The 9836-nt window shown below is 38.1% G+C and overlaps 1 pseudogene; it reads right to left on the bottom strand.

The window, feature by feature from the left end:
• Positions 1-2625: 2625 nt before the first annotated feature.
• Positions 2626-6563, bottom strand: LOC7463785 (uncharacterized; annotated as a pseudogene).
• Between the last annotated feature and the right edge of the window lie 3273 nt (positions 6564-9836).

Raw genomic sequence — 9836 nt, 5'->3', positions numbered from 1 at the left:
GGTTTTTAGGGTTGACAGAATATTACAGGAAGTTTGTCAAAAATTATAGCATTGTGACTCGGGCTCTCAACAATCTCTTTAAAAAGGGCCAATTTGGGTGGCATGAGGAAGCTGAAACTGCTTTCCTTGCGCTCAAACACGTCATGACAACGACACCAACGTTAGCAATGCCCAACTTCAAAGACATCTTCACTGTAGAAACTAATGCATCAGGTGATGGTATTGGCACAATATTAACCCAGTAAGGCAAATCAGTGGCATTTATGAGTAAAGCACTTGAGGTGGCAAAGAAATCGTGGTCTACTTATGCTAAAGAGATGATGGCCATCCTTGAAGCTATCCGTGTATGGCGGCCATATCTTTTAGGCCGAAAGTTTTATATTCAGACGGATCAACGCAGCCTAAAATACTTGTTAGAGCAACGTATCACCATACCAGAACAGTAAAAATGGGTAGCCAAACTCTTAGGCTATGAATTTGAGATCACATACCATCCTGGACGTGAAAATTCTGCAGCCGATGCTCTCTCTCACAAACAAGGTAGTCCTGTTCTTCACCATCTTTTTGTTCCTCAGGTTACTTTGTGGGAAGAAATTAAACAGGTGGCAAAGACAGATTTATATATACAATTCATGAGTCAGGTAGCCACGGATCAATTACACAGTCACTTTATATGGCGCAATGGTCTACTTCGTTACAAGGAACGGGTCATCGTCCCTGCAGACTCTACCCTACGTGCAAAGCTATTGCATGAAATGCATGATACCAAGGTTGGCGGCCACTCTGGTGTTCTGCACACATACAAAAAACTGGGACAACAATTCTATTGGCCAGGAATGCGTAAATCGGTCCAAGAATATATCAAAAATTGTGTAGTGTGCTAGAAAACCAAGTCAGACACATTGGCACCCGCAGGTTTCCTCCAACCACTGCACATTCCTTGCCAAGTGTAGGATGACATTACACTTGATTTCATTGAGCGATTACCCGCCTCCCAGGGCAAGGATACCATCATGGTAGTCGTCGATAGGCTCAGCAAATCAGCTCATTTTCTTCCCTTAAAACATCCTTTTACAGCTAAAAGTGTTGCAGAGAAATTTGTGGAAGCTATTATTAAGCTACATGGCATGCCAAAGTCTATAGTAAGCGACCGTGATTCAGTTTTTGTGAGCCATTTCTGGCAGGAGTTCTTCAAGATGTCAGGTACAAAATTACAGCTGAGCTCCGCGTATCACCTGCAAACAGATGGTCAAACCGAGGTTGTCAATCGCTGCATTGAACAATATCTACGATGCTTGGTCCACCAATGGCCAAAGAAGTGGAGTTTCTACTTACCTTGGGCAGAATATTGGTATATACCACATACCATATCTCAACCGGAATGACTCCTTTTCAAGCACTATATGACCGACTTCCACCCACCATTCCATCATACAATGAAGGACTATCGCCGGTGCATGAAGTGGATCAGCAGTTACAGGACCGCGATGAATTACTCCAGCAACTCAAAGTCAACTTGGCACGCTTAGTTAATCGGATGAAACAAATTGCAGATACAAAAAGAAGAGATGTCTCATTTGATGTTGGTGATTTCATCCTTCTGAAACTCCATCCTTATCGCCAGCATACAGTTTTTAAAAGAGAATACCAGAAACTTGCCAGTCGCTTCTATGGACCCTATGAAATTATGAAAAAAATCAGACTCGTCGCTTACAAACTCCATTTATCAGCAGAGTCACGTATTCATCTGATATTATGTCTCTCTACTCAAACGGTACCACACCAACACAGATGTTAACGAACACAGCACGGAGATACCTTCCTTCAGTGATGATGGGGAAGTTCTACTGACACCACAAGTGGTTATTGATCATCCCTGGATCAAACAAGGCGCTCAAATTGTCGAAGAAAGTTTAGTCCACTAGAAATATCTACCAGTTGAAGAGGCCAGGTGGGTATCCACCAAACAGCTATTGGAGTTGTTTCCAGACGTGAACCTTGGGGATAAGGTTTCACATAATGAGGGAGGTATTGATAAGCCACGTAGATCAGCCATGGCCATTAGGCCAAATCCCAAATATGTGTGTTGAGGTGAACATAATATATTAGTTGCATGTGCCATACGGGAAGATGTGAACGTGAAATATTAACTGCATATGCCATGTAGCAATAGTTAAACGTGAACAATATCTATATGGACACGCAGGTATGGAGAAGAGACAAAGATTGAGCTGAGGAAGAGTGGGTTCTCTACATGACTGGGTCTTCTGCAGTTGCGATTTATCTGTCACTTTTATTTCAGCTTGTTATAGTTATACTTATTATTTAGTACATGTTACTTTCAGTTTTTATGTGGGTAATCTCACATCATGAGTTACCAGCTTTTCCTTAATTTTAGTTTCCTGTACCGGTTTTGCTTATTTAAAGCAACCGAGAATTATGAAGAGGCAATCAATCGATATTTGAATTATTGGGGTACTTTCTCACCCAAAGAGAAACAAACATTTCTCAGCCAATATTTGTTAAATATTTGCTGTATCTATCAAGGTCCATACTGGGGCTCAGGTTCACGTCTCCAGATCATGAAGAAAGTTGACAACGTCTTGCAAGAATTAAAAATCAATATCACCCAACTATTTATGGTGAAAGCAAGGGCAAGCTCGTGACGAAGGAACAACGATCTGATCCAAGAAAAATTGCAGACTGCATCCACTGGCGTTTACCAGGGGTTCTTGATACTTGAAATGAGATTCTGTATGTGTATGCATATTTGTTACAGAATCATCAAAAACACTTGAACCCAGAGGTATATTCGTGTGTTGACAATTAAATTAACAATCCAATTATTTTTTATGGATTGTTGAAAATTCTTTCCCCTAAGAAGCAAGCATATGCAACAAAGCTCAAACATGAAGATACTAAGATCAATATGAAAAGTGAAAAGTAGTAGTGCAAGAACTACAATGATATTGTAACTTCATAGCAACTTGATCAGAAAAGAAACATCATCAGCAGTTGAACAGATCAAATTCGATAATCATTATCTTCCACTTTATAACTCTATATTTTTCTATACCAAACGTTATACCCTTCAACTATTATTCACAGACCGTGGCATTATCTTCATCTTATTTACCTGTACAAGGGGCAGGCTGGCCAATTAGCCCAGTTATGCTTATCCACAGTTTTGGGAATTTGTTTACAGGAGCTCACATTCAGAGTCTGTGTCGAATTTGTTTGTGGATCGGGATCCAAGGTGATGGTGGTACCAGATGACAACTCACGCTGCATTGTATCATGACCATCAAGGTCCCCAAACCAAATTGCTAGCTGCTCATACTCGTGGTTAACCTCTTTTTCGAAAAGAAAGCATCTTGGATTTTTTTCTTAAAAACGAAGAAACCAAAAGGGGTTAGTAGGTTTTATTATCTACAAGATTAGAAAATTAATAGAAACACACAGGATCATAATGGAGTTCCATTTATTATGAATAACAAGATTCTCAACTTAAATTGTCTTAAAATTATTCCATCTGAGCTGTGTGGCTTCGCAGTATCTATCGGTTCCTTGATCTGTAGTCTCCTACTCACCCTTAAAAAATGGTGGAATTTAATAAGAGATAATAGAAAGATTGCCAACCTAGAAAGTTAAAGTAACAAAGATATAGCTAATATTTGCAAACTAAATACAGTAGAAAACGAGTCCATGTTTTACCAGCCAAGTAAAAATTATCTATCATTATTTTTTGAAGCACTTCACATTTTGAAATATAGTTGGCTCCTTTTGTTTTATTCATCATTCATGTTTAGAAAAATATCAATTGCATAACTGCGAATAAATTCTTTTCACACATACCATTTACATGGAGCATATATGCATAGCCCCAAACACATTCCCCGCACACACAGAGACCCACAACCGCCAATCCACATGTGTGCTTGGTGCATATACACACAAAACATAAATAATCACACAGTTTCTATGAGAGAGGGATAACCTTGTATGATCTGAGTTTACGGTTTCTACGAGCAACTTCATAGAGCAGGTTATCATCAACAATGACACAACTTTCCTCAAGCTTTACATTATCAGACAAATCAATGTTTTCCATTTTGGATTCTGTCAAATCATCTACAGCAGAGTCATCCGAACATCCTGAAAATGCCTCCAGAAATTAGTGAAATAAGCAGGGGGGGCAAGCAGGTTACATCACCAAGAAATAAGCAGGGTTGTAACTCACAAGACATGAAAGTATAATTTTATCCTCACCTGAGATATATAAATGCATTTTCACGAGAAAGAATAAAGAGCTTCCAGAAAGCCATGTCCAAGAAGTATGATCCATTAACACCTCAATACTAGTGGCATGTACATGCCAAATGCAAAGAGTCATATACATGCAAATCTCACTACGCACAGTACATGCCATACCATCAATACATATTGAACATAAGGAGGTTGTTTGCAATAGCTAAAATAATGTTTAGAGATAACTGCATTTTGATAATCAAGATGTTCCAATTAAATGTTAAATAGTTTCATTGATACGGTTAACATGCATATTTCTTTTTGTTGAAACCATCCATTCAAATTATTGCCCAGAAAATACATTCAAACAGTACCTCCTTCCCTTATTCAAGAATAGTTTAAAGATGATAATTAGGCTCATATGCTAAATTACTAAATGAAGAAAACAGTTCAAAACTAATTCTTTCTAGATATGCCACAAAGCAAATTTTCTGCACATCAACATCCCAAGGGCCAATGATTATAGCTATAACAACTTTTTTACCAATAACACTACTACAATATAGACATATGTTGATATTGATTTTCTGATGTACTTTTGTTTCATAACTAGATATATCAATGTGAACTAGACATGTTTCATCAGCTTTTATATTTTCAGAATGTTTTTGAAACGCACATGCACATGCACAGAATGTTGTCTGGATTCCAAACCAGACCCATATCTGAAGATATTTAGCCATCAAGATATTACAAGACAGCTTCACATAATTAATTCAAAGGCATGGCTAAAATGATTTTAGATGTTTTTTATACCAAAATGATTCTTTGAAGATGCAGGCGTGCTCAAATGATTCTAGAATCTTTTTCTACCAAAAAAGGATTGCTAAAAGTGCATTATAAAAGAAAGACTAAATAAAGTAGAAATTGAGTCAACCTATCGATACCAAAGACAGCACACTGTTGGAGGCAGCCAGCCCCATTTCTGCTGCCTTGATCTTACATGAAACTGTTGGAGCAGATGTAGATGACAAGAGGCCAACGGAACTATCAGATTGAGCTGATGTAGAAGAAAGGAGCATGGTGGAACTGTCAGAATCATGGCCACCTAAATTACAAGCATTGCTGCTATATATTAATTTGGTGGTGATGTTATTGAGTGGGTTCCCAGGCAGACTATGAGATTCCCTGAATATGGAACTTCTGGGGGATACAAGTTCCATCTCCGCTACTGCTTTTTCAGAAGATACCACCGAAAAGGCCATTTGAGAAGAAGAAACAATAATACCAGTAGAGTAAGAGTCATCTGCAGAGCTATCACATACAGTTCCCACCTCTTGAGGGCACTGGAAGTCCTCACCACGAACTGAAGTAACAGGTGAAACCTCATCCAGAGACCCGCGTGCATTTTCACAACTAAAATTAGCAAATTCACTGGATGCTTCAAGAGGTTCTTTATTTCCATGAGTAATAGACTCCAACTCCTCAGGTTCAGAGGAATTCTCCTCTACTGCATTTTCTTCTATGTTCATGTCAGAAGACTCAGTTGTAACATCAACAATTCCAGGAGCTGACTCAGATTCTTCCCCTTCAAGGAGTTCTTCAGAATTCCTGGTAATAGCCAATTGATTTGCAACCTGAAGCTCCCAGAATTCCTTGCCTAGCTGCTTTGTCATAGGATCAGAATCACTAAGCTCCACAGGTGATTGCTTTGCTTGAGAAGTATGTCCATGATCATCATCAACGCCAATCATAGATTTAATAATACGGGAACCCATGGCAGCATTTCTTTTTAGAGCTGCTGCTGGAGCTTCACATTTTGCAGGATCCATCAAAGGAGGGATTAAATCGTGCACAATATCAGAAAGAAGTTGAAGTATAAGAAATACCCAAATCATGTTTGTGCTTTGGGTGCATGAAGGGATGCGCCTGCCCAGAGGACTGATCAATTAAAATGTAACAACTAAAAATATCGATGCATGATGAGAAATTACACCCATCAAAGAAAATATGACTGGTGATTTCACTCAGTGAAAATGATAGAAAATGTGATAAAAGCCTGTTTTAACTCACGATAAAGTGAAGAAAAGGAATAAAACAGAAAGAAAAAACGATACCTTTTTCACAACATTATCCACTTCATGGCACATTATTTCAAACTTCTGGTAAATGTCTCCAGCCCATGCCATACCTTTAGATTTTAAATCCATTATGTATTAGGCTCTAGAAGGGAGTGTTTCAAACACCTAGCCACGGTATAAATTCCTAGTTCAGGACAAGATGGTAGCCTAAACCTGTAGAGATGGATAAGTCAACATTTGCATGACTTCGATAGATAAAACAATTTAGGGTGGGAAAATGGTAGGGACACCAGACCCACACCACAAACTATACGAGTATATGGACGGAGACGGCGTAGGATGGCCCAGCCTGTCACGCTTTGGTTGGGAGACTAAGCCCATTTGGGCCAATTCCATTGTTATTTTATTTATTTAGCCCATTTGGGCCTGCTCATTGTTATTTTATTATTTATGTTAAACAGTTTGATTTGATGGGCCAAGCCCAATAGCAGGATGTTTTAGGGTTTACTATTTATATGTTCTTCTGTCATTTTGAGGGACAGTTTTGATGATTAATGAAAATTTGCAGACTTTGCATATCTCCAATCCCCTTTCTTCTTTTCTTCAGCTTCTTTCTTTTCTAAAGCTTTTTTCTGTTCTTGATTTAATTTTATTATTTATTGTTCCACATCAAATTTGGTATCAGAGCATGTCTTTTAATTGTTCTTACAATTAAACGATCCACGGGTTTATGTTTAACCCTAGATTGATCTAAAAAAAAAAGCATATTGTTCTGATTACAAAAAAACTATTCATCGGCACTGTTCATCGTCGATCCTCAGTAGCGGCACCCCGCCATCAGCGGTGCCTCAGGCAATCACAATGGCAAAACCACCACTAAGAAGACCTGCACATCAATCCCACAGAATGATCGGCCATTCTACATCAGCGCCGATCACAGCCAACGGTCACAAGTCCAAGCTGATTTACTGCTTTCAACAACCCGCAGCGCCGCCGCCACAGCAGCTCTTTGTCTTCGGTTCCAAATTTGATAACCATCAGCGCTATCAGCCATACCCCAGCAACAACACCAACCGCAACGCCCCCATCCACAGTGCCCTCACCTTCAGCAGCAATAACGGATCAACAGGCCCCCGTCCAGCAGCGACACCACAGACACCACCGCCTCTTCCCTCGCACCGCCGGGCCCAAGCAGAGTCACGAAGCCCCGCTTCGTGCGCCGTCGCCGACAGTAGCGGCAACAGGTCACAGAAGCTAGGGAAGCAAGAAAACAGAAGCTGCAAACATAATTAACCTAGCCACGCCAGAGCATCCGTGGCATCTGCCACGTCATCAGTTCTTGCCACGTCGCCTGCCACGTAATCCTTCGCTGCCACATCATACGGTCAGAATTTTTATCCATTGAAAATCATCATTCCTGGTATGTTTTTACACTTGTTAACTAATATTTAGCATTAATATTATTATTTTTGTGCTTGCCCATAACCAAATTACATAGCTCGCCTTTACATTGAATTACCTTAATTTTGAGCTTGTTTAGCATTGAAGATCTGATCCTCTTAATTAATTGTGGAGCTTGGTTAAATTAGTGGGAAAACTGAAACATTGTGTTTGGATTACTTGTGTGCATTTAGAGGACTTACATTGCTTGCTTGCGCATTTTCCTGGTTTAATCTATCATTACTTAGTCTCCAAGATAATAATAAAAAAAAATTAAAAAAAATTATTTTTCTTTATTTTATTAGCTATAATTTTATTTAACGTTTTTACTTGCAAGTGTTATTTTGTGATCTCAAGATTTTCTCCCTGTACTTCACGACTCACTAGATGCACAATCATTTGATTGCATGCTTAACATACTTCGGAGCATAGATCTTGTAGTCGCATTCTTTATCCATAGGATTCAGCAAGGTCATCTCGAATCACCACTTCTTGATCAAAGCTTCTCATCAGTACTGTTGAAGAAGTTACTAGTTGTGTTTCCCCTCAGTCCAATGCATCACCTTTCAGAAAAGGTATGACTTTGTTTCCAAGTACATCTCCTCTGTTTGGTTGAAAAAAAGGGAAAGGGATGCAAAACAAAAGGTCCATATTTTATATAAGGATAATGTATCCACCATCAAAAACTTTATTGCCTCTTACTGATGGATAAGATATGGGGAAGCCTTCAGAAAAGTTTATTGCCTCTTTCTACATCCTCACTTTTGTTTCTTCTCAACCAAACAAGTGGAGATATAACTCAAAATGTTTTTCCATCCCATGGTTTCCTCGCTTTTAAACACTTTTTACTGTGCATATTTCTCTGCAGTAACTTCCTGTTTGCTTCCTTTCACAAGGAAGCTTTTGTCTCAAAAATGTCTTTGTAACTGTAGTTGCTGTTATAGTAGCTCGTGTGCCTTAACTTTTTCTTTTTGCTTGCTTGCAGGATGATGACAGATATATTATCTTGAACATTGTAATTACAGAAATATTTATGCACTTAAGTGAATGGATCTGCCCACCTGCTGTCTTATTTGAGAAATTTCTAACATTTGTGGAGTACGTGTTGCTTGAAAAGGTGTGCTTCCTGTGTGTCAATACTTCTTGAATTAGCAGAAAAGAAGTTAATCTAGGAAACCTACACTAAACTAATTAAAAAAAAGTTCGAAGTCAATAACGTAGAATGATAGCTAAAACATTATAAAAAAAAGGAAAAATGGATAAATTACAAACCACCCTAGCAACAACAACACAATGAAAAAGAAGAAGAAAAAAGGACAAAATGAACATAAAAAAAGAGGCAAAGTATATAAAAAAAATTATGTTAAGGACAATACAAATCATATAAAGAGGTAATCCATAGAGAATAGTAAACAATATATAAGACCTCCTAGAGAAAACCAACCTAGAAGAGCACACGAAAGGCAATCACATAACAACATATAAGAAGTAATGACTAAGAAAAGGGAAGTGACCAAAATAGAGGGGAAATAAGTAAAAACAATTAGGGGAAAAAAATCAAAAAATACATGGCAAACATTGGAAAAGAGGAAAAAAAAGAGGGGGGTGAGTTGCAAAAAATAGTCATGTCCTAGGATGGAATTGTTCCTTAAACAACTTTATTCATATTACTATGTGAAGAGATTTACAATAATAAATAGTGGAACAAAAATATTGATTTAATCTTTTTTTCAGGTTAATATATCATTGTAGTTCAATAATAATAATTGCAAAAATTAATATTAAAAATAACAAGATTAATGACTAGCACAAATAGAGTGACAAACTAAATTTCAACTTAACATAAAAACTAGGCCCAAACATAAGTTAAAAGCAAGTATGCCCAATAAAAATGAAATCACCCAACCCAAAGTGTACACAGTTTCCCCCCAAAACTATATTATATAATTTAGAATGAGTTTATATGTTTAACATGTTACGTTATAGGTATTGCTTGACCGCTTTTTATGTTCGGCTTGTTTTAACTCGCAAGTGCACGAGTGTGCGATGTAGCAATTAACTCGGTAA

This window comes from Populus trichocarpa, chromosome 11 (assembly GCF_000002775.5).
Source record: "Populus trichocarpa isolate Nisqually-1 chromosome 11, P.trichocarpa_v4.1, whole genome shotgun sequence".
NCBI lineage: Eukaryota > Viridiplantae > Streptophyta > Magnoliopsida > Malpighiales > Salicaceae > Populus > Populus trichocarpa.
The sequence above is the reverse complement of the archived record's forward strand: the minus strand, read 5'-3'. Positions and strand labels throughout refer to the sequence as shown.